The sequence below is a fragment of the Caretta caretta genome, chromosome 8 (assembly GCF_965140235.1).
Source record: "Caretta caretta isolate rCarCar2 chromosome 8, rCarCar1.hap1, whole genome shotgun sequence".
Classification (NCBI taxonomy): Eukaryota; Metazoa; Chordata; order Testudines; family Cheloniidae; genus Caretta; species Caretta caretta.
In genome coordinates, this window is record NC_134213.1 from 40,439,665 (window position 1) to 40,463,937 (window position 24,273).

A 24,273-nucleotide genomic window follows, 5' to 3' on the forward strand; every position below is an offset into this window, starting at 1 on the left:
GGAACAGCCGTGTTAGTCTGCATTCGCAAAAAGAAAAGGAGTACTTGTGGCACCTTAGAGACTAACCAATTTATTTGAGCATGAGCTTTCATGCTCAAATAAATTGGTTAGTCTCTAAGGTGCCACAAGTACTCCTTTTCTTTTTTCAGGGAGAGAGAGAAGCCTTTCCCCCGGAGCTCCGTATTCCCTGCCACCTGCCTGCAGTGGGAGAGCGGGTCCCCTTCCCCCAGAGCTCTGTGCTGCCAGCGGGAAGAGGGCTGGGGGGGCGTCCTCTGGCCCCAGCCCTGGGGCAGCCTGCCTGCACCCCAATTTCTTCATCCCTGGCCCCACCCCAGAGCCTGCACCCCCAGCCAGAGCCCTCACCCCCCTGTTTCCCAACCTTCTGCCCCAGTCCTGAGCCCCCTCCTGCATCCTGACTCCCTCATCCCCAGCTCCACCCTAGAGCCCTCACCCCCAGACAGAGCCCTCACCCCTGCACTCCACCCTCTGCCCTACCCTGGGCCACCTCCCACGCTCCTTACCATAAGCTTACTAATGCTAGTGTCTAGTGTTAGTTATGTAAAGTGGGTTAAGCTGGAAGGTATTGCAATATTATGATTTTATGAAAACTCTAGTCAAAAGATATAATTATGTTGGGTCATGGGCATCAACAATTTTCTTCAGCTGGGCCATGAGGAAAAAGTTGAAAACCACTGGTATAGGGGAGCAGCCCATTAACGTTGCCTGACACTTCCCATCATACAGTAGTGATCAATGGCTCCATGTCTAGTTGGCAGCCGGTATCAAGTGGAGTGCCCCAGGGGTCGGTCCTGGGGCCAGTTTTGTTCAATATCTTCATAAATGATCTGGAGGATGGTGTGGATTGCACTCTCAGCAAATTTGCGGATGATACTAAACTAGGAGGAGTGGTAGCTATGCTGGAGGGTAGGGATAGGATACAGAGGGACCTAGACAAATTGGAGGATTGGGCCAAAAGAAATCTGATGAGGTTCAATAAGGATAAGTGCAGGGTCCTGCACTTAGGACGGAAGAACCCAATGCATAGCTACAGACTAGAGACCGAATGGCTAGGCAGCAGTTCTGCGGAAAAGGACCTGGGGTGACAGTGGAAGAGAAGCTGGATATGAGTCAGCAGTGTGCCCTTGTTGCCAAGAAGGCCAATGGCATTTTGGGATGTATAAGTAGGGGCATAGCGAGCAGATCGAGGGACGTGATCGTTCCCCTCTATTCGACGTTGGTGAGGCCTCATCTGGAGTACTGTGTCCAGGTTTGGGCCCCACACTACAAGAAGGATGTGGATAAATTGGAGAGAGTCCAGCGAAGGGCAACAAAAATGATTAGGGGTCTGGAACACATGACTTATGAGGAGAGCCTGAGGGAACTGGGATTGTTTAGTCTGCAGAAGAGAAGAATGAGAGGGGATTTGATAGCTGCTTTCAACTACCTGAGAGGTGGTTCCAGAGAGGATGGTTCTAGACTATTCTCAGTGGTAGAAGAGGACAGGACAAGGAGTAATGGTCTCAAGTTGCAGTGAGGGAGGTTTAGGTTGGATATTAGGAAAAACTTCTTCACTAGGAGGGTGGTGAAACACTGGAATGCATTAGGGAGGTGGTAGAATCTCCTTCCTTAGAAGTTTTTAAGGTCAGGCTTGACAAAGCCCTGGCTGGGATGATTTAATTGGGGATTGGTCCTGCTTTGAGCAGGGGGTTGGACTAGATGACTTCCTGAGGTCCCTTCCAACCCTGATATTCTATGATTCTATGATACACATGCATCCAACCGTTTAGTTTAAGAGCTCTCCCTCCTTCCTGGCTTGCAGCAGGAGGAGCCTGATATTTGAATGCAGATTGCATTTGCTGGCAACCTTAATTTGGGCATTTCTTTACAGTTGAGTGCCTGACTTAAAAATGGAGAGTCAAGCACACAGCACTGGCCTAGTCATTGTGAAAGGCAGAATGGCTCAGTGGACGAGAGATGGGTTTTGTTCCTAACTCTGTCACAAATGACCTAGTACAAATTCTCAGTTGCCCTATCTGTGCAATGTGGGGCTGGTACAGGCCAGCCTCCTAGAGCAGGAGTATGAGTTCTTGCTCAGTAAGGAAGTCTGTGAAGATTAAAGACTTAATAACAACACTCAGAGGAAGAAATTAGATTGGGACTCATGGTCCCCTTGTTCCCAGCCCAGAGCACCCTCCCTTAGGCTAACAGGAATTTTCACAAGCAGGCGGGCTGGGCAGCACCTCACTTTGGCCTGGGAAAATGCACAGCACCGTTGTAACATTCAGAGAAGTATGGGGTCAGCATATAGCAAGGGTCAAGTTTCTATGGCTTATCTTAGCCCAGCTAAAATGGATTTTTATAGGCACCTCCCTGACCCAAGCGAGACCCCTGCCAAATTTCAAGCCCTAGCTCCAAAGCCTGGAGGCCTAGAGCTGTTCAGTTTTAGGTTGGCAAAACAGCCTCCTCAGCAAAGCTGCCTTCACTGAAATGTTCAGAAAGAAAATCATGCGGCGGCTGAGCGTGAGGGCGGGAGTTCCAGCACTGGCGGCTGCAAGCTGGCAGAGCTGTAGGCAGCCAAAAGCAGCGTCTGTACTACAGACTTTGGCCGGCACGGCTGTGTCGCTCGGGGCGAGCTCTGACTGGCAGAAGTCCTTACCGTAAATGCAGCTAGATGGCAAAGGCACTTTTACCAAGTCAGCTTATTTTGTTCAGGGGGAGGGATAACCTATAGCTGCACCAGCCCCGTGGTGCCGGTAAAGCTGCGCCTGCACTAGGCACAGTGCTTTGGGCTAGCTCTCCTGGTGACGAGCTCCTGGTGTCCCCTGGCCTAGGGAGTGGCAGTGTCAGGCAGCCTGACCTATCTGCATCACTACATGCTCAGTCTGAGCAGTGCCTCCTGGGGGGCCAAGCCTCAGTGTCTGTCACATCAGCGACTGCTTTCCTGGGTGGCACCCAGGCACCACAGTGAGGGGTACAGTCCTAGCCTGCCCGCAAGGGATGGAACCCAGGCCCGTTGCTGGGCAGACTCAGGAAGCAGCAATAGTGCTTGGCCTTGCCTTGGGGAAGCCACAAGTCATTTCTGCCAGGCTGGCTTTCGTTTGTGGGAGGTCGTGCCCTCTGCAGTTATCCCCTGTCTGCGTATTGCTGGTACTCACTGGATGAGTGGGGCATGTCTGCTCCACGCCTTGCCAAGGGAAATGGCCTCACACCTGGCCCAATGGACATGGGGTGGAGGGTGGCGGGATTTCTTGGAGTAGGAGGGTAGCCCCCGTAATCGCTCACAGGATGGCTTGGACAGAGGCAGGGGGAAACCCAGCCCAGCCTTTGCTCCTATCTCTCCAGTTGTCTGGCAGTGTTGATGACAGGGATTAGGAAATTTAGAACATCCTTCCCCCAACCCTTGAATTGAAGCCCCAGCAGAGTTTGCAATTCAGTCTATTCCCAGAGGCAGGTTAAGGCAGAGGAGTTGCAAACAGCAGCTAATCTGAGAAGCCACAATATTCCTTCTGCATTTGCAGGGCGAACTGGGATCTTCCAAACCAATGGTATCTACTCAGCTACCTCAACTGCCAACCACTGCCAGCCACTTCTGACCCCACACCTCAGACGAGCCTGCACCTCACCTTGCTATTTAACAAGTCCTGACTAATTTTGTTCACCCCAAAGCTCTGTCAAGGCACCTTAGCCCTGAACACTCCATCCCCACCATTCCAGTTCTGGGCCCTTCCACAGCTGTGTAAATGCATCTCAATCCTGACTGAACACCCCCTCACCTCCCACTGCTACTTTGCCAGTCCTGGGCACCCCCATCACAGCTCTGCTGATGCTCCTCAGTCTTGAGCTACAGCCCCTGGAATGGTTGGTTTGTATTGTGTTTTAATCACACCAGCACCAAGGAAGTCACTCAGTTCGAAAGGGAGTGGTTAGGACTGAGTGCAAATATGAGTGTAATTAGTGACAATGAGTCATACAGTCTGTTACAGCTGCCACCACAAAATGGGAGAAGCCTTCTTATACAGTATACAATTATAGTATCTAATCTAATCATCATCATCTATCTATCTATCTATCTTTCCAGAGTGCCAATCACCATATTATCTCAGCTCCAATACTGTAAAGATCAGCCAGAGTGACTGGGACAAAAGACAAAGAGACACAAACTATCATTTCAGGCTTTTCCAATGAAGCAATAGGTGTGAGATTTATTGGTGGTTTAGGTGTTAATCCCCCTCCCCCTGTTCTCAGCATGGACAGCTGGCTGCCATCATAAAGCCCCCTTTTGGCCCCACTGTATCTTTGGCTTGGGAAATAGGGTTGGCCTGAAAATTGCCAGATTTACCCCTGCAGCAAAGGGGAATATTCCACAAAGTTTGAAGGCAAGGCTTTGAAATGTCCCCTGTCTCCATAAGGGCTTGTTGCTGCCCCTCCAAGCTTTCCATAGGGCATGTCTTTACCACTGTGAGCAGCCCAGGTGATCGGCACCAGGTCAGCCTAGCCCAGGTGTGAGCAGCCCCGGTGCAAAGCCCTGCTGGGGTTATTGCATCCTCGCTGGTGCTGAGCTCCCTAAGTGTGTCCCACTCCCTGCTGCATCCACGTCAGGGCCGGCCCACAACATTTTGGCACCTGAGGCGGGGAGCTCAAATGGCGGCCCCATACCCCCTCGCTTGGGCCAAAACTTTGAAACTCTGGGTCCTAGTGGCGCCCCCCCCCAGCAGCTGCCTCAGTTCGCCTCATGGTAAGGCGAGCCCTGGTCCACATCCTGTGGCTCTTTGTACGGCACTGAGCTGAGCTGCTCTGCCATTCTCTCCCAGTGAATTGTGGGAGAACTTGCTTGTCCCGGGCCCAGGGGAGAATTGGGAGGAATTGGCAGACTGGCAGCCCTAGTTTTTGTTATTATTAATAATTGTCGTAGTGCCTGGGAATCCCAGGCACTGGCCACAACCCCCATATTGTGTCAGGCGCTTTAAGAACATAGAACAACAAGACAGTCCCTGCCCCACAGAGCTGACTGATTCAGGTGCCTTGGCCTGCATTCCCACTGCAATGCAGGTGGGTGACCCGCCCGAGGCAAAGCCTAAACCCCAGGATGAGCCAGCTACCATGGAGTAAAGCCGCAGGGCATGGAGTGATAGGGTTTTGTGTGCGACTGGGAGGCAGGTTAGTTAGCACCCCAGCAACAGCCCAGCTTAACACTGCAACCAAGACAAGCGCAGAAACACCTAGACAGCTTGGTGCTGGCTTAATTGGAGGAGGCAGGTTTTAATTAAGCCAAGTTGTTAACAACGTGCAGCTGACCCTTTCAGCCCAGCCATGCTCCCATTGATTTCAAGAGGAGTTCTTTGCCATTGGCTTTGGGGAGAGCAGGGCAGGGCCCCAGCTGCATGAGAACGCTGCCCTCTATTGGCTGTTTGCAGCTTAGAAAGGGCAGGGAACCATTTTGGTGGCAGCTGCTCATAGCCCTTCTGCTCAAGCAGGAGAGGCCTGTTCTCCATGGCGTGCTGGTCCCAGGTGTATTCCACCCTTGGGTGCCCATATGCCACGTGCCTGGATTCAGAAGTTTTTTCCAAGCAGCATTAATTGGCCTGCACATGCGCAGCATCTCCCCTCGTACTCCCTATTCAGGGTACAAGGGGCAGTGAAGGTCGATGCCCCTCCAGTTCCTTCTGCCTGCTGCCTGGCCTGAGTTGGATCCCTGTCCCCCTTCCCTCTTCTAAGCTCTGGAAGGGTTTTTGTACGTCTTTGCTACCAATAGTTATTCTCTAGTTTAGAAATCTTAATTGTACATAGTATAGTCTAGTATAGCATAAGAAACGTCCTTCCCCAAGTTGGGGGAAACCCTCTTTATTGGGGTCCCGGGTTTCCAGAACTGTGTCTCCTGCCCTTGCTCCTTTCCCAGCAGCAATAAGCATCAACGGTGCTACTACGGTCTGGGCGAGGTGAACATCTCTGCGAAGTGCCGCATCTGTAAGTCCTTTCTGCCCAGAACCAGAAAGGCCTGAGCACTCAGGCTGAGGAAGCACCTGATGGGAGAGGCTATGAGGCCCCAATCTGACCCTGGCCCAGGAGACCCCCTATACGTTGGCCTCAGCCAACCAGTGGTGCCTCTCTGAGCATGAGAGTGGAGCGGAGCCGTCGGCACCGAAGCCCAAGTACTGAGAACACAGGGCTGCCCATGAGAGTAAGAAACACTGTCATGGGCATGAGGGCAGATCACCGCAGTGAACTGCCCACAAGAAGTGTGTTCCCTCCCTGAGCCATGCCAAGTCAGGTGAGACGTCATGTACAGATCCATGGAACCAGCACCGAAGGGTCCCTGCTTGATGGGTAGGGTGAAGAAGAGGGATCCAGTGGTACTGACAGTGACCAGGTACAAGGGCATGCAGCTAGGCCAATCCCATCCACCAACACCTGTCCAGATGTACCATCGATACTGCCTCAGCAATATGGAGACTGGCCAGTGTCGGTGGTCAAACCAGGTCCCTCTGGTGTCTCGATGGGAACCCCACAGACTCTGAGCTATACAGAGACTTTTCTGACACTGGAAGAGGTCTTCCTCCCCTATCCACAGTCCTCACTTTTGTTGGACCTGATGGTTCTCAGGGAGGCTCCTACTCTGCCGCAGGAGAGACCCTTCATTATCAATTGGACAGGGGCCTCCTGGTACCAACAGTACCAACCTTTCCCATGGCACTATCATCAGACTCAGAGGAAATAGTCCCACTGATGTCTCCGACATGGTGCAGAAGCCCAGATACACAGCTGCAGCTACCCTACCCACCCGGGTATGACTGCCCCGCCCCCCCACCCAGGGACGCCTGGTATCACTTTGCGTGGGGCCCACCACAATCCATAGCCCCCTCCTTTTGGCTGTATAGCAGACTCCCGGACCTGTCACAGGAATCCTATTGCTCTTCCCCCTCTTGTTAGACCATTCTTTCAGTGTACCAGGAGGAAGATGCCGAGCTGGTACTGCCGGATCCTCCTAATCACCCTCTCTGCCAGATGACCACCGGCAATATCAAGATCTGCTCCAAAGGGTGGCTACTGCCTTGAAAATCCTGCTGGAGGAGATCCAGGACCCCCAACATGGTCTCCTGGACATTTTACAGCCACAGGGACCATCCAGAGTGGCCCTCCCCATAAATGAGGCCATACTGGAACCTGCTGGAAAGGTCTGGCACACACCAGCATTGGGTGTCCCCACCCCAAAGGGAGCCACGAGACTCTATTTTGTGCCAGCCAAAGGGGCTGATTTCCTCTTGACACACCCTGCCCCTAATTCACTGGGAATGCAAGCAGCCACAGAAAGGGCTTAGCAGCACTCCCAGAAATCCACCCTGCCAGATAAAGGATCAAAGAGGCTGAATCTCCTCAGCAGGAACATCTTCTGCTCTCTAGGCCTTCAGTTTCATATTGCCATCTACAGGCGTTGTTGGCTAAATATGACTAAGACTTACACCAGGCTGGTGGGGTTCAAAGACAAACTCCCTGCTGAAGATCTGGCCCAGTCCTTGGTGGATGAGCGAGGCTGGTGGCAAATGGACACAGCTGATACTGCATCCTGATCCTTAACCACAGGGCTGGTTATGCATAAAGACTCTTGGTCCAATCATTGGTCCAAAATACTATTCAGGACATCCCTTTTGATGAGGCCAATCAGCTAAAAGATGAGTGGATGTCCGCAATCCCTGAAGAACGTGAGATCCACCCTAACGTCCCTGGGGATCTACACTTCAGCCCCCAGGAAAAACATCAAAACAGCCCTTCAGATCATGGCCACCCTCTTCCTATTTCTCCTACTACCAATGGCAAGCTGAACCTCCCTGAAAGCATCTGAGATCCCAGACAGCCTGTTTTCTGGCTCCTCCCACTACCACATTGTCCATGTCCTCCCAACCTCAGGGCAAAGGCCACTTTTGACATCCAGGTTGAGACCCATGCACCACCACTGATGCCGCCTATTTCGCCACCCATCATCTTTGGAGGCCACGTCACCTTCTTCGCCCACAGTTGGAGCAAGATCAGCATGGACAATTGGATTCTGGAGATCATCCATCATAGCTACTCCATAGACTTCCTTTCCTTCCCACCTCACAAACCACCCACCTGGCTTCCCCTCGGGGCTCCCTCCTGCCAACTGATTCTTCAACAAGAGGCAGATTCCCTACTTCACTGGCAGAGATTGTTCTGCCTCAGTACCAGGGAAGATATTTCCAATATTTCCTCATCCCCAAGAAGGGTGACCCATCCTGGAACCTTGACAGCTCAATATTTTCATCAGGAAGCTGAAATTCAAGATGATTACACTGGCATCAATAATCCCCCCCTCCAGAAAGGAAGTGTGGTTTGTGGCTCTTGACATGAAGGACACATATTTCCATGTGGACATTCACCTATTATACAGGAAATTCTGAGTATTCAGCACTGGACAGCCACACTACCAGATTTGCGTCCTTTCCTTTGGTCTTGCAATGGCACCAAAGGTCTTAACGAAAATGTTTACGGTAGTAGCGGCCCAGATGTGATGCCAGGGTCATACGACTTACCTGGACAACTGGCTTCTGGTGGGACATTCCCAAAAAGAAATTGTCTTCTCAAAAGAGTCTCTTAGAGGCTGCATAAACAAAGACAAGTCCGTTTTGTCACCCACACAGACAATATATTTCATAAGATCATGTCTGGACTCGGTCTTGGCACTAGCTTTCCTTCTAGCCAACAGATTTCAGATGATGAGCAGCCTGATTGCTCGCATCATCCCAAGCCCCACATGACGGTGTGTCAGTCCCTTTCCCTCTTGGGCCATAAGGCTGCCAGCACCTACGTGCCATCTTTTGCCAGGGTCCACTTGCGGTGCCACTCGACCTACCATCCAACCAGGGATTGCATCAATTCCAGAGTCACTGCTCCCTCAGGAGTTCTTGCCTCTTTGGCTTGGTGGTCCAGCCCAACCAAGGTCATGGAACAATTCCCTTCAGCCCTCCCATACTGAGGCCACCATTGTGACAGGCACTTCCCTTATGGGATGGGGCGCTCACCTGGATTGCCACACAACCCAAGATGCATGGATGCCAGGGGAAGCCCGGCTGCACAGAAATCTGTTGGAGCTCAGAGTAGCCCACCTTGCCTGCAAGGCCTTCCTTCCCCTCATATGCTACCTCCACAAGCAAATACTATTGGATAGTATCACCAGCGTGGTATGTATCAACAAACAGGGAGGAACGAGGTCTCATCCCCTCCGCCTGGGACAGTCAGATTGTGGAACTGGTGAGTCAGAAACCAGGTTACCATAGAGGCCGTATACCTCCTGGGTGCTCAGAACTATTGTTGGACAGTCTAAGCAAAATTTTCTACATTGACTATGACCATAGGAAATACACAACACAATTCTGACGAACATCTTTGCATGCTGGGGCACTCCCTTATGGGACCACTTTGCATCCCAGAAGAACAAGAAGCTTCCAATGTATTGCTCCAGGGGGGCCAAAGGCAGCGACTCACAGGGTGATACTCTCCTGCTGCCCTGGATGGGTAACCTCTAATACATCTTTCTTCCTATGCCCCTCATACCACTATTTCTCTGGAAGATTCACCAAGACACAGCCACCATCCTCATCCTAGCATCCTATTGGCCCAGACAGTTCTGGTTCACTGATCTCCTAAGGCTATCCACATGCCCATTCCCAGAGCTCCTGACACAAGACAATGGGAGGCTCAGGCACCCGCAACGGAGCTCACCCCACCTCACAGTTTGGTGTATGGATGAGCGTCAGACAGAGGACTCTCATGCTTTGCCTAGGTCCTTAACCAAGCAGGAGAGAACTGACCAGAACATGTTACTGTGTGCCACTTCTCGACTGAGTGCACTGCTACAACCATCCTCTTGCTAATGGTGAGCATTCCAATTATCCTCAGCTATCTCTTAGCCCTGAAAATACCTCGCAGCGATTAGCGCCTTCCTTCCCTGGTGGAGGACGCTCCATTTTCACGCATTCAATGACAGTACATTTTATGAAAGACTTGATCAGAAACTTCCCACCAGGCATCAAACCCATGCCCCAGTGGGACCTTAACCTTGATCTGTCAACTCTCACAGGGCTGCCCTTGGAACGTCTGGCAATCTGTGCCATGACCCACCTCTCCGTGAAAGTTGCATTCACCATCACTTTGGCCAGAAGGCTCAGTGAGCTAGCAGCCATGATGGCAGACCCTCCCTTCACAGTATTCCACAAGGAGGTCACCCTCCAGTTATACCCCATGCTCCTCCCCAAGATTGTGTCCAAATTCTGTACCATTCACTTAGCTGTATTTGTTCCAAAACTCATGCCTCCCCTGATGACAAGACACTTCCTCGATGACAGACATGCCCTAGTGTTATATCTGCAGAGAACCAAACCTATTAGAAAGTCTCAGAAATTCTCTGTGAGGATATGGCTTGGCCCATTGATATTTCTGCTATGGCAACAAAGAGTCTCAAAGTGTGTCTCAGGATGCATCCTAGAATGCTATAACATAGCAAACCTCCCAGGGGTGTTACAGCTCATTCCATGTGGATGCAAGCTGCCTCCACGGCATCATTATCAGATATCCTATTGCAGGACATTTGCAAAGCCACATTTCTGGCACACTACACCCTGACACTCATCAGCTGTGGATGCAGCAACAGGCAGGGTCATATTGCAAAAGGCTCTGCCATCAGCCTCCTCGCACCCACCTCCACACTGCTCACTGCTCACACGTCACCGACGTGTGGAATACACGTAGGGCCCAGCACTCAGAGAAGAAGAAGAGGTTACTTACCATAACTGGAGGCTCTTTGAGATGTGTGGTCCCTATCTGTATTCCACTACCCACCTTCCTTCACCTCTGCTTCAGACTTGATTACACTGTGGTAAGAGGAGGCACTAGAGAGGCATTGACCCACACCTCCCCTTATGTCCTCGATCGGGAGCACGAGGGGAGACACTGCACATGTGTGGATCAATGGACACTGCTTGGAAAACTTCTGGACTTGAGTGAATGGCACACATGCGCACCCACATGGAATACTGTTAGGGCCCACGCATCTCAAAGACCCTCCAGTTGCAGTTAGTAACCTCCACATTCTGAAGCAGAAGGGCTAGTGCTTCTGGCTCTGCAGGGCCAGTGCATGTTGTTACTCAGGTGACAGCATGGAGAATAGCTAAGGTGGCACCTACAGTCCTATCAGAGAGCTGATGTGGATCCCATTATGACTCCAAAACCGATAGGAAGGGAGGGAACGCCTCCTGCTTTCTAACATTTCATGGCAGGTTTCCCTGACACATTCTCAGCTTCAGAAAATCCTAGACTTCCCAAGAATCAAAGACTCACTGTAAAGGGCTCCCTCCCCCTGGCCTGAATTCCCCCCTCTCCACCCTGTGAGAGAGAATCACACCTCAGCATCTGACCCTGTGCAGAATGTGACCCTGACTCATGCAGTAGGCAGTTCTCAGTGGCAGGAATAATGCAAACAGCAAAAAAATGATGCCTTTAAGAAACAGCTCTTTGAAAACCAGACAGGAGTCTCTGTCAATAGTTGATGGAGAAACAATGGCAGGGGAGAACACATTTATTGTCAAACAGGAGAAACACCAAGCTTCTCCATTGCTTCCCATGCCCCTCACCATAACACCCCTTGGCCTGGGGGGAGCGTGCTCAGGTCCATTTTGTAGACAGGGCAATGAAGCATAAAAGACGTCACACTGTTTTGGGGACTTAGGTGTATTGGAAGACTGCCCTGAATAGGGTATAACCCCCAAACTGGTTGTAAGCACTATATCTAGATTTCACCAATCAACAACAATTGCAAACCCCTTAGGCACTATAAGCGAACTCAAGAGGTCACAGACAATCCCCGTAGGCACTCTGATCCACTTTGCTACCCAGGCAAACAAGACTCTGTGATAGAGGGTTGCTTTACTCCAAAAATCAATCACAAAATTCAGGTTACACCCAGTCCCAAGAGACCAGCCCCTCACCTAGGTCTATTTGCATCCTAGATTTCACATCAAAGACAACGCGGGTAGTCAGTTCTATAGTAAACTAACTAAAGGTTTATTAGCAAAGAACTGAGAGTTAATGAGAGGTTACAGCAGATAAAATATACATATACTGATGAGTCATGGTTTATAACTTCAAAAGGCAGCAGAGATGTAATCTGCCAATTTCCCAAAAGTCTTTCCGGGCTACTCAAAGTAACTCTGGGGATTTCTGCCTTCTCCTTCAATTATTCTGGCCTGTTAGAATCCAAAGAGTCCAGAGATGAAACATTTTTTTCTTGTGTCCATATGTATAGCTTTTTCTTACAGAAACCAAGCTGACAAAACAGCATCCATGTGGGTCCTTTCTTTCATGATTGAGAGGGAGAGAAATGCGCTTAGAGACTGATCTTTGATCTCTCACACACAATGACCATTTGTGTTCCGTGTGCAGAAATTAGTACTTTCCAGTTAGAGTTCTTAATTTGCATTGCACAGACTTCTTTCTCCTTTGATGAGTTACAGGGGTATATACTATGCAAATGCTTAATATAACTTTATACCATGGGCTGTAGAGCTTATAGGTGAGAGCAATACATGCAGCATCCTACAAGCATTTTCTAATGTCTAAACATTAAACACATTCTTATCAACTTACCATTTAATATCTAGTATGATTATGGTAAAACACAGGGAAGCAAGACTGGTTTTCAGCTATGCATTTCCAAGTGTTCATTGAGCCCTGAGGCCTTCGCATGAGCTGGCACCAGATCTGCCAGTGTCACAAGAGACCTAAAAGAAATTTCCAAAACTTGCATAAAAAGTTTATGGCAGATCTAGGAACAGTCCCCTTATTAGCTGAAGATGAGCTCGTAGTGCTGTGCTGTGGCCCAAAGAGCTAATACGATCCTCGGATTCATAACAGCGAAATCTCAAGTACGAGCAGAGAGGTTATTTTACCTATGGATTTGGCCCTGGTGCGACCACTGCTGGAATCCTGTGTCCAGCCACAAGAATGAAGGATTAGAAAACCTGGCTTGTAGTGATTGAGAGACAAGATGGGGGAAGGAATAACTGTTATTGGCCCAATATCTGTTCGTGAGAGAGACAAGTTTTTGAGCTCACAAAGGGCTCTTCCCTTTCTTCCCTTGAAGAAGATCTCTGTGTAGCCCGAAGGCTCAAAGGCATTTGCAGTGACATTCAGACAGCATTGTCAAATCAGTTGGATTTATTCATTAACGGGCACATAGCACAGGAAGTCCTTAGGTTAGCACAGAGATATAAAGGTTAAAGCCTTGTCTATTCTGGTCATAGCCCAGCCAAGCTGTAGTGAACCCCTCGGTTCAAGATCTGTCTGTCTGTCTGACCTCCTTGGTCCCAATCCCAGGTCAGAGCCCCCCAACTGCCTCCAGCAGCCAACTCTTAACCCCCGACCTCAAACCACTGTAATTCTTTGTTCCCGAGCTAGGGAAATGCTGCTCAGCTTCCCCAGTAGATCAGTGAGGCCTGATTTCCCTTACAAAAACCATGTTCTTCCCCAACAAATTATATTGACCTGTGTGTCTGATAATTCTGTTCTTTACTATAGTTTCAACCAGAATTCTTTGAGGGGGTCAAAAAGCATGTGGACAAGGGTGATCCAGTAGATGTAGTGTACTTAGATTTTCAGAAAGCCTTTGACAAGGTCCCTCACCAAAGCTTTTAAGCAACGTTAGCTGTCATGGGATAAGAGGGAAGGTCCTCTCATGGTTCAATAACTGGTTAAAGGATAGAAAACAAAGGATAGGAATAAATGGTCTGTTTTCAGAATGGAGAGAGGTAAATAGTAGTGTTCACCAGGGATCTGTACTGGGACCAGTCCTATTCAACATATTCATAAATGATCTGGAAAAAGGGGCAGACAGTGAGGTGACAAAATTTGTAGATGATACAAAACTATTCAAGATAGTTAAGTCCAAAGCAGACTGCAAGGAGTTACAAAGAGATATCACAAAACTGGGTGACTGGGCAACAAAATGGCAGATGAAATTCAATATTGATAAATGCAAAGTAATGCACATTGTAAAATATAACCCAACTATACATATAAAATGATGGGGTCTAAATTAGCTGTTATCACTCAACAAAGAGCTCTTGGAGTTATTGTAGACGGTTCTCTGAAAACATCCACTCAGTATGCAGTGGCAGTCAAAAAAGAGAACAGAATGTTGGGAATCATTAAGAAAGGGAAAGATAATAAGATGGAAAATATAATAATGTCACTTTATAAATCCATGGTACCCCCACACCGTGAATACAGCAAGCAGATCTGCTCACCCGACCTAAAAAAAAATTTTGAATTGAAAAAGGTTAAGAAAAGGGCAACAAAACTGGTCAGGGGTATGAAACAGCCTCCATAAAAGGAGAGACTAAAAGAGACTGGACTTTTCAGCTTGGAAAAGGGATGACTAAAGGGGGGCAGGTCTGATAGAGGTCTGTAAAATCATGACTGGTGTCGAGAAAGTAAATAAGGAAGTGTTATTGATCCCGTCACATAACACAAGAACATCACCCAATGAAATTAATAGGCAGCAGGTTTAAAACAAATAAAAGGAAGTATTTTTTCACACAATGCACAGTCAACCTGTGGAACTCCTTGCCAGAAGATGTTGCGAAGGCCAAGACTATAACAGGGTTCACAAAAGAACTAGATAAATTCATGGAGGATAGGTCCATCAATGGCTATTAGCCAGGATGGGCAGGGATGGTGTCCCTAGCCTCTGTTTGCCAGGCTGCTTCTGGTCCCAGGATTTCCCCTCACCACAAAGGGGTGCAGGGCTCAAGGTGCAGATTACACAACTGCACTAAACTCCAAGCTGTAGTCTCCTACCTCAGCGTCCAGACACACTCACAGCAGGCAGCAGCCCTGGACTAGCAGCCAGAGCAGAGCTGACCATGTGGTGACTGGTCTCACCTAGGGAGCTGGAGGACTAACTCAGCCTGGCTGGGGAAGTTTCCCAGCAAAACTCTACAAACTGGGAGTCATCAGTGGAGAGGGGAAAGCCCAGCTGAGGGATCTTGCTTTCAAGTCCCTAGAGGCCAATTCTCAGTGGAAACCCTGCATGCAGGCCTGGGACTTACCAGCTCCCCACACAGCCAGTCCTGCCCTTGCCCTGGCTGGCTCCAGACTGACTCAATAATGGCTTCTCCCCTTTCCCAAGCTCCCTATTGGTTGCCGGGCAGACTCTGAATCTGCCTTGGCTCCCCTTCCCTACCAGGGGCAGTGTGCCTCTCCCTGAGCTGCCACCAGGAATCTAGGTAATCTCCTTGGGAGTTACACTGCCATCCCCCTCCTGCCTTCCCCAAACCCCCCATCCCCCACCTTCCCCAAATCCTCCCACCCTCTCCTGCCTTTCCCGAAGCCCCCATCTCCTCATGCCTTCCCCCAATCTCCCATCCCCCTCCTGCTTTCTCTGAGTTACCAGCAGACTTCCCCTGTCTCACCAGGTTTAACTTTGTCCCTCATCCTTCCACAGGATGCTCAAGGTTCAAACGAACCTTGGCTAGGACAGATCAGACTCCTGAAAGGGGGACAGCGCTCTGGAAAAGTTGAGAGCTAGGAGATTATAAATGCCTGTTTCCTTTCACAAGATCCATTTCCAGTCCAGTGTGATATTGGCACGAGCTCCAGCATTACTCGTTGAAGGAAAAGTTCAGTGTGACAAAGCCCACATGGGGGAATAATTTGGACTCTCACACACATTGCCGGGCTCTAAATTAACTGGAGCTGCTTAGAAAGAGACCTAAGCATCCCGGTGGGCAGCTCAGTGCAGCCCTTGCCTACATGTGCGCCTGTGGGCAGAAAAGCAAACAAGCATGCAGGAGCATAAGGAAGGAGATGGCAAACAGTACTGAGCCAGTGATAACGCCATTAGCTGGCTTGACGGGACACTGGGTCAGTGCTGGTCAGCCTGTCCCCAAATGACAGAGCAGCAAAGGGGTTCAGAGTCAGGGAAGAAGAATGATCAGCGGCCTGGGGACCCTTCGTATCTGGAGGAATCGAAAGGGTTGAGGCTGATTAGTGTAGAGAGGACACTGTGAAGAGGGGACAGGCTGCAGATGGAGCAAGCGATGGAGGATGCAGAGAAGAGAGGCCAGGCTTCCAGCGACCAATCCTTAGAGCACAAGGACAAGGACATACTCAATGCAAGGAAAGGCCAGCAATGTACAACTGAACGAAGGAGTTCAGTTCTCACACCAGCTCCATCAAGTTGTGGACATTGCCACGAGGCACTCCACTGGTGTTTCCAACCACTGCACTGGTGCTGGTCCTTTTTTTTACTCCATCTGGGACAAGCACAGACAGACCCTGGCACCAAAGGGCTCCGTGCTGGGAGACATGGCACAGAGCTGAAAAGCTGGTGGTCACTGCCTGTATGGGCAGCCGTGGCATTTTTCCCAACAAGGTCAGTGTATGGAAGGTCACTGAAGCCAAAAGCTGAGGGGAGCTGAAAGGGGATGAGACATTGATCTGGATCCAGTTACATTCAATAGGATAAAAAATACCTTTATAATGGATCTAACCCCTCCTGCTTCTGAGTGCAACCCAGATTCTCCCACAAGTGTGTGTGTGCGCGCGGTGGGGTTGTTTCCTAGATCTATAGGTTCCAAGGCCGGAAGGGCCCATTGGGATCATCTAGCCTGACCTCCTGCATGGTCAGGGACCTGTCCCCAAACAATTCCTGTGTGGACTAGAGGAGATCTTTAAAAATAAATTAATACATCCAATTTTGATTTAAAAGTTGCCTGTGATGGAGAATCTCCTATGATCCTTGGTAAACTGTGAGGGAGGGAGTTCCCATAGGGAGGCATATCCCATAATTGTCCCTTAAGGTTTTTCTTATAAAATCATAGAACTGTGGGGCTGGAGGGGACCCTGAGAAGTCATCAAGCCCAGCCCCCTGCTCTGAGGCAGGACCAAGGAAACCTAGACCATCCCTGATGGGTTTGTCCACCCTGTTCTTAAAAACCTCCAGTGGCGAGGATTCCACAACCTCCCTTGGAGCCTGGTCCAACTCCCCTGAGAGTTACAAAGTTTTCCCTAGTATCTAACCTAAATCTTGCTGCAGATTAAGCCCATTGCTTCTTGTCCTACCTTCAGTGGGCATGGAGATCAATTGATCACCGTTCTCTTTGTAACTGCCCTGAACATAATTGAAGACTGTTATCAGGTCCCCCCTCAGTCTTCTTTTCTCCATACTAAACATGCCCACTTTTTTAACCTTTCCCCACAGATCAGGTTTTCTAAACCTTTTATCATTTTTGTTGCTCTCCTCTGGATTCTCTACAATTTGTCCACATCTTTCCTAATCTGTGGCTCCCAGAATTGGACATGGTACTTCAGCTGAGGCCTCATCAGTGCTGAGTAGAGCAGGACAATTACCTCCCATGTCTAACATATGACACTCCCATTAATTAATAAACTCCAGAATTATATCAGCCTTTTTCACAACTGCATCACACTGCTGACTCATATTCATTTGGTGATACACTATAATCCCCAGATCCTTTTTAGCAGTACTACCGCCTAACCCAGTTATTGCCCATTTTGTAGTTGTGCATTTGATTTTTTTCTGCCTAAGTGATGTACTTAGCACTTGTCTTTATTGAATTTCATCTTGGTCATTTCAGACCAATTCTCTAATTTGTCCAGGTCTTTTTGAATTTTATTCCTGTCCTCCAAAGCGCTTGCAACCTCTCCCAGCTTGGTGTCAGCTGCACATTTTATAAGCATACTCTCCACTCCATTATCCAAGTCATTAATAACAATATGGAATAGCACCAGACCCAGGACTGAGCCTGCAGGACCCCACTAGATACACCGTCCCAGTTTCACAGCAAACCATTGATAGCCGCTCTTTGAATATGGTCTTTCAACCAGTTGTATACCCACAGTGCCCAGGGACCCCATGGTGCCAAGTAGAGGGGGTACATGGGTGTGCAGGGATACAGAGATCCCCTGAGTCTGGTATCTAATCATAGTTCACCGGAAGGTGTCTTGTCAGGTCTCTATACAAAGCCTGTGTCACACTGGTTATCAGTCAGTGCCAAATGTACGTATGGATGATATGTAAGAAGCTATGTATCTTTTCTAAAAATTATGATCTTAAGATCTGTGAGTTGGGGCTGCTCACCAAAAGGTGATAAACAAGTTTATTTCAGGTAGGAGACACTTCTCTACTTGGCTGGCTAGATGTGAACTAAGTATTGTATACTTTACAGTGGCTGCCTATTTACAGTCTGAACAAAATGCCAACCAAGGGAGCCAAATGTTAATCAAGAGATTACAAAGTCTCCAGGAGAGATTCTCTGCAGGAAAGCACAAGCAGTAGGGGTTGGGAGTTACCCTGTTTAAAAGTGAAGACAAAGGATGGATGGAACTATATCTTCGGGGGGAGGGGACAGAGATACACCCAGTTATCCTTCACCTAGGGGACAAGCTGTCAGCTGTCTCATCTTATGAATGGAGGATCGCAGCTGGTCTGGCTGTTTAATGTGGGAGAGAAACTTTGGGTGAGCCAACCTATATGGGACAGGTGACTGACCTATATGGGACAGAGGACTGGCTTGTTTGGTAAATTTAGTCTCTAGAGGATGCATGAAGGGGGAGAGATAGCTCAGTGGTTTGAGCATTGGCCTGCTAAACCCAGGGTTGAGAGCTCAATCCTTGAGGGGGCCATTTAGGGATCTGGCGCAAAAACTGGGGATTGGTCCTGCTTTGAGAAGGGGGTTGGACTAGATGGCCTCCTGAGGTCCCTTCCAACCCTGATATTCTATGATTTTATTTTCTAGGTGATCCTTTGTTTCCATTAATTCTACTCGTTTCACGAGGCTCGGTTCTCTGTTAAATACATTACCTGTTTTCATTATAAACATGTCTAAGTGCTATATGTGAGAGGCACGATGACTCTGCGATGGAACTGATAAGTGGGTGTGCACTGGTCCGGTGGGAGTAGTGGCTCTGTGCATTCTGTGAGTGCCCAGCAGAGCAGGGGCTGGATATGCCAGGTGGAACTTGGAGGTCTCAGGAATGGGAATGTGTCTATTGCTTTGAGCAGTGGGACAGTGGATTCTGTGTGGACTGAGAGGGAAGTGCTTTTGCTACCAGAGGCTGGTGGTGTCAAGGAGCTGGGCCCTGGCAGGCACAGACAAGTCTCCCTCCCACTAAAGTGGATGATAGCGAGGAGCCACACAGCCCAGGTACCCCAGGAAGCGTTGCCCCCACCTTATAGCAATTTAATCCAGCCTGCATTTCCCTAGTTAGAGTATGAGAATGTCATGTGGGACTGTGTCAAAAACCAGCCTAAAACCAAGGTATATCACCTCTACTGCTTCCCCTATCCACTGGCCGAGACCCTGTCAGAAAAGGAAATGAGGCTGGTTTGGCATGATTTGTTCTTGACAAATCCATGCTGGCTATTCCGTATAACCCTGTTACACGCTGGTGTTTAATCATTTCTTCCGAATATCTTTCCAGGGATTGAAGTTAGGCTGGCTGCTCTGTGATTCTGGGGGGTGGGGGTGGGGGGCTCTTTGCTCCTGTTTTTAAAAAAGGTTCTGTGTGTGCCCTTCTCCAGTTCTCTGGGCCTCACCCGTCCTCCAGGCGTTCTCAAAGGTCATCGCTAACAGTTCTGAGATTGTTTCAGCTAGTTCCTTGAGTACCCTAGGGTAAATTTCATCAGGCCCTGCCCACTTGAATTCACCCAACTTATCTAAATATTCTTTACCTGGCCTTGCCCTATTTTGGCTTGTGTTCCTTTCTCCTTGTTAATATTAATTATGTTGAGTATCTGGTCATCATTAACCTTTTTAAGGAAGACTAAAGTGAAATAGGCATTAAACATGTCAGTTTTCTTGACATCATCTGTTATTAGGTCTTCTTCCCTGCTAAGGAGAGAACCTTCACTTTCCTTCATCTTTCTCTTGCTAAAGAACCTCTTCTTACTGCCTTTGTGCCCCTTCCTCTGGAGCATCTGGTGCTGGACACTGTCAGAGGGACTATTGTGATCACCTAGTCTGACCTCCTGCACATTGCAGGCCACTGAAACTCAGTATCCCTCCAGTGCAGATTCATCCCCTACTGATCTCTGGGTTCTTTGCCAGCAGATCTACCATCCGTGGGCCACTGCAAAGTGTTCAGTTCAGGTGCCATTGGGTGTGAAGCTGCTGCTGCTGCTTCTCTTTGCCCTGTCTCCCTGGACTTTGGCAATGGGTGTTTGCCAGAACTTGCATCTCTTTTCTCTGCTGCATTTTATCACTTTGTGTTCCAGCAGCCATTGCTTTCAGCTGGGTTTTTTAGGGCCTCCAGTCTAGCTGCAGCTGTGGCTATTTCCCAGGACAGCATGGCTCCTCCCTGAGCATTTCTCTCAGGCCTCGTTTACACACAAAAGTAATATTGCTCCGACTCTACCGGAATAGTTTACCCCCATCCTGTGGGGACACAGTTATACTGGTATAACAGTATAGCTATTCCCATATGGGAAGGAGGACAAGCTATACCGGCAGAAGGCCCCTTTACACCAGTGCAATGACATCTACACTAGGGCTTGTACTGGTATCACCTCATTGGTACAAAGTAACTTCCCAGATGGCATAGTTGCGCGGGTACAACTGACTCTGTAGAACAGGTCTTGGGCCTTGTGCACACACACACATTGCATGGGTTTAATTAAATCAGTTTAATACCCTTGGACTTAAACTGGTGTAAATCCTTGTGCTGTCTCCTATATTGGTTCAAAATTGGTTCTGTGGGTTTAGCTTGTGCTTGTAATTTACTGACAAAAGCTAACCTGAAATATGCCCAGTAGGATACAGTGTAAGGGTGTCCACATAGCCAACAGCTTAACTCATTTGCTTTAAAGTCACAACTTTCGTTAAACTGGTGCAATTTTGTGTGTAGCTCAGGACTTGGAGTTGGAGCTGAAACTCTGTCCATGTCCTCTCTGTGTATCCAATCTGAGGGCTTGAGTCTCCTTTACCTTACCCGTGGGCAGAGCAAGGGCAGCGTCTGACATCCACCTTGCGCTGGTGCAGCTGACTCCAAAGGCGCAAGGCAGTGGAGAATTAGGCCTCAGAGTCTGTGCCAAACAGGCTTCACTATGTACAAACTGTGAGAGGCACAGGCTAATTAGAAGAAGCAAACCAGGCTTTGAGGGCTGGACTCTGCCCAGGTCCTCAGGGGGTCTGAACCCACATTGCTGATTGAGAGAAATGTAACTGCATCTTTTTATAAATTGAATTAAAGCTACTAAACAAACAAAACCAAACTCAGGAGGTGAGCCAAAATGACCTTAAAGTTATGACTCTATAGGCACATTCGCAAAGCAAAGCTACAGTTAGTAACGCTAAACTAAGCTAAACCTAAAGCAATTCAACTATCATGCCAGGATCAGATCAACAAGCTGGTATCAATATTGGATTGGAAACAAATAATCAAATTAGTCCAATCGTCAGGTTCATTCAACACATAATCAATCATTATAAATCCTAAGAAGTGATCTAAAGAGGTGGCTTCCATTTGGTTAGAAATCCCAGTTACAGATCATCACCAAAGGAAGGTCCGGATCGGAGCTGGTTAGATATTGAAACCAAATGATTGTTTAATGTCCTAACTACAACCCCAAAGCTAAAAAGTCCCTCCCCACCCAGGTATCACAAAACAGGCTCAGTGGAATGCTCCAAGAAAAGGAAGTTGGACAACTCCTGCTTAATGTTTTACAGTTGACAGCTGTATGTTTCTTGCATTCTCAAGAGCACAGAATGCAGAATGCTTGACCAAGAACCTTGGGGGCAGCTAGGACTGTTCAGACCTGGGGAACTTTGTGGCACTTGCAGCATGTGGGCATCCACTGGTGCTCACACACACATGCTTCTGCACACGGTCACACTTCCATTCCCTAAAAGCAAAGACTAAAAGCCTGGGACATCTCCCAGTTAATAAAAGGTAAATAAGAAAAAGAAAAAATAAGATGCTGAAGCTACCAGGGGACTCGCCAACTCTTCAGGTTTCTCGGTCTTCGGAGCTCTTTCAGCATTGGAAGTGGACAAGGAGCCAGACAAAGGTGCTACGGGCACAGCACTTCTTGCTAACAGGACCTTTTTGATACCAGGGGGCTGGTCAAAGGCTGGTGTAGCCTGTTTGTTGATATTTGGACTTCTTCTCCCTAAGCAGGCCCACCTCAGCTTCCAGAAATGTCAGGCTTCCTGCAGGGCACTTGTTGACCTGAAGGGGGATGCGTCTTGGCCATACCTTTCATTCTAAGAGTTTGCATCTTTGCTGACTCTACCATGCAGCGCCTCCCTCCAAGGTCTTCAGACAAAGTTGCTGTGAGGCAGATCTTGGAGCCCTGCAGCTTGGTCCAGCTCTGTGTGAGTTGCACTTTCAGTGGGCATCAAACCTGGGAAAAGGCCTTCTTAAGTCAGCAATTTAAAATAAATATTTGATGTTTGCATCCCACAGAGGCTGCATGTCCATGACCTCCCCCCCTAAAATAATGTTATGCTGGGATGGGTGGACAATCAGACTCCCTCTTGAAGATGTTGGGTGGGATACTGCTTTCCATTCAGGCTAAATGAGGGAACAATTAAATGCCTCATTGCTGAGTGATAGCTGAAGCAATGGAAAAACACTGCCCAAGGACTTAGCCTCAAGCAAGCCTGGGCAGTGGCAGGGCCATGAAGTCCAAGAGGTTTCCTAGGGATCTGATATGTAGGGGCTGGGGATTGATTTGACTGTAGCTGTGTGAGTGAGAGAGAAGCAGGAGAAACACTAGAGGAGCAGGCAGAGAAGGCATCAAGGAGGCTCCAGACAAAGCCAGAAAAACACTTGTAGTGTGACTCTGAGAGAAAAGCAAGAACTTCTGGGGGTGAGTGGTGCCTGGAAAGAGGCTTGGGATTGTCAGCAAAGAAACTATCTCCGTCTCTTTTCTCCTTGCTGTGTTCAGGGAAACAGGACTTTGAACATTCCTTGTAAATAAATAAGACTGCACCAAAGAAATACCTGACTCATATAATCAATTTCTCCTCTTAACGGAAACAGCCAAGCAAGACCCTGAATATTAGCTAACCACCCAGGCCAAAAGGGGTAACAATATCAAGAATACTAAACAGAGACCAGGTTTGAGGAAGCACCCCATGCTGAATATGCATTAGACACAGTGGTGTCAGTGTAACGTGTTATAAAAGCTGTATCCCAGCCTGTGGGCAGGAGAGGCAGAGATTTGGCTGTGGGAGGTGCCAGGATGATGAGGTGATGATGAGGAAGGTGATGGGGATGGGGATGAGGAAGGTGATGGCTGACATTTCAGGTTGTTCTGAGAGGGGTGGTGTGAGTAACTGGATGTGCAGATGGACATTCTGTGTTATCTCTGAACACCATGCTGGGTTAGAGTGTTTGTGACTTTGCTAAATGTACTATATGAACTATTATCAACAGTTCCTGAAGTGAGAGCGTTGCAGTTGTGAACATCAGGGTTCCCAGCTGAACAGTGATTTTGATAATACTGGGCCTGAAAGTTTGACAAGAACCTGTCAAACCTTGGAGTGATAAGTGGGAATTCTTAAGTAATCAATATGATTAATACAGAATCTATAAATCAGGCTACAATTACTGATTGAAAAAGACCCTTAGCAACAACCACCATTCAACATTCATCCATTAGCAAAATTAAAAATAAAATAGAACATCTTATGTCCAGATATCACCATTCACTCCTTTAAATGAGTCAGCTTTATGGTAATCTTTACATTTAAGAAGTAGGTGACAGTTGCCATCTTGATGGAGAAAAATTACTTTAAAGCTCATCAGGCTGGAATCCCTTTACAATACAATAATTAAAATGCTATTAGGTCTGTATTCCCATTGCACCATTTCCCTCACGAAAGAATCCTGCCCTCATGACTCCTTGCTATTTCTCATGGAGTCTGTATGTAGCAAAAACTGGGTTTCCTATTTATCAAACTAGCTTTCCCTTCCCATAATCCTCTGCCCCAGAGTCCTGCATGCTAAGATGTCTTGGTCATGCTAATGTGTTAATTGCATGCCACAACGGGCCCAGCTGAATAAGGTGCAAGTTCCTGCCAGCACCTCAGTGCCCAACACCTCCATTCCCTCCACCGCAGTCTCCTCCCTCCCTCACTTTCTCCCTGTGCTTCCCCACAGCCTCCTGCCCTGGCCTGTCCCCTGCACTCACATGTCCCCACATTTTCCCTCCCTTTCTCTTTACAGTATCCAATGTGG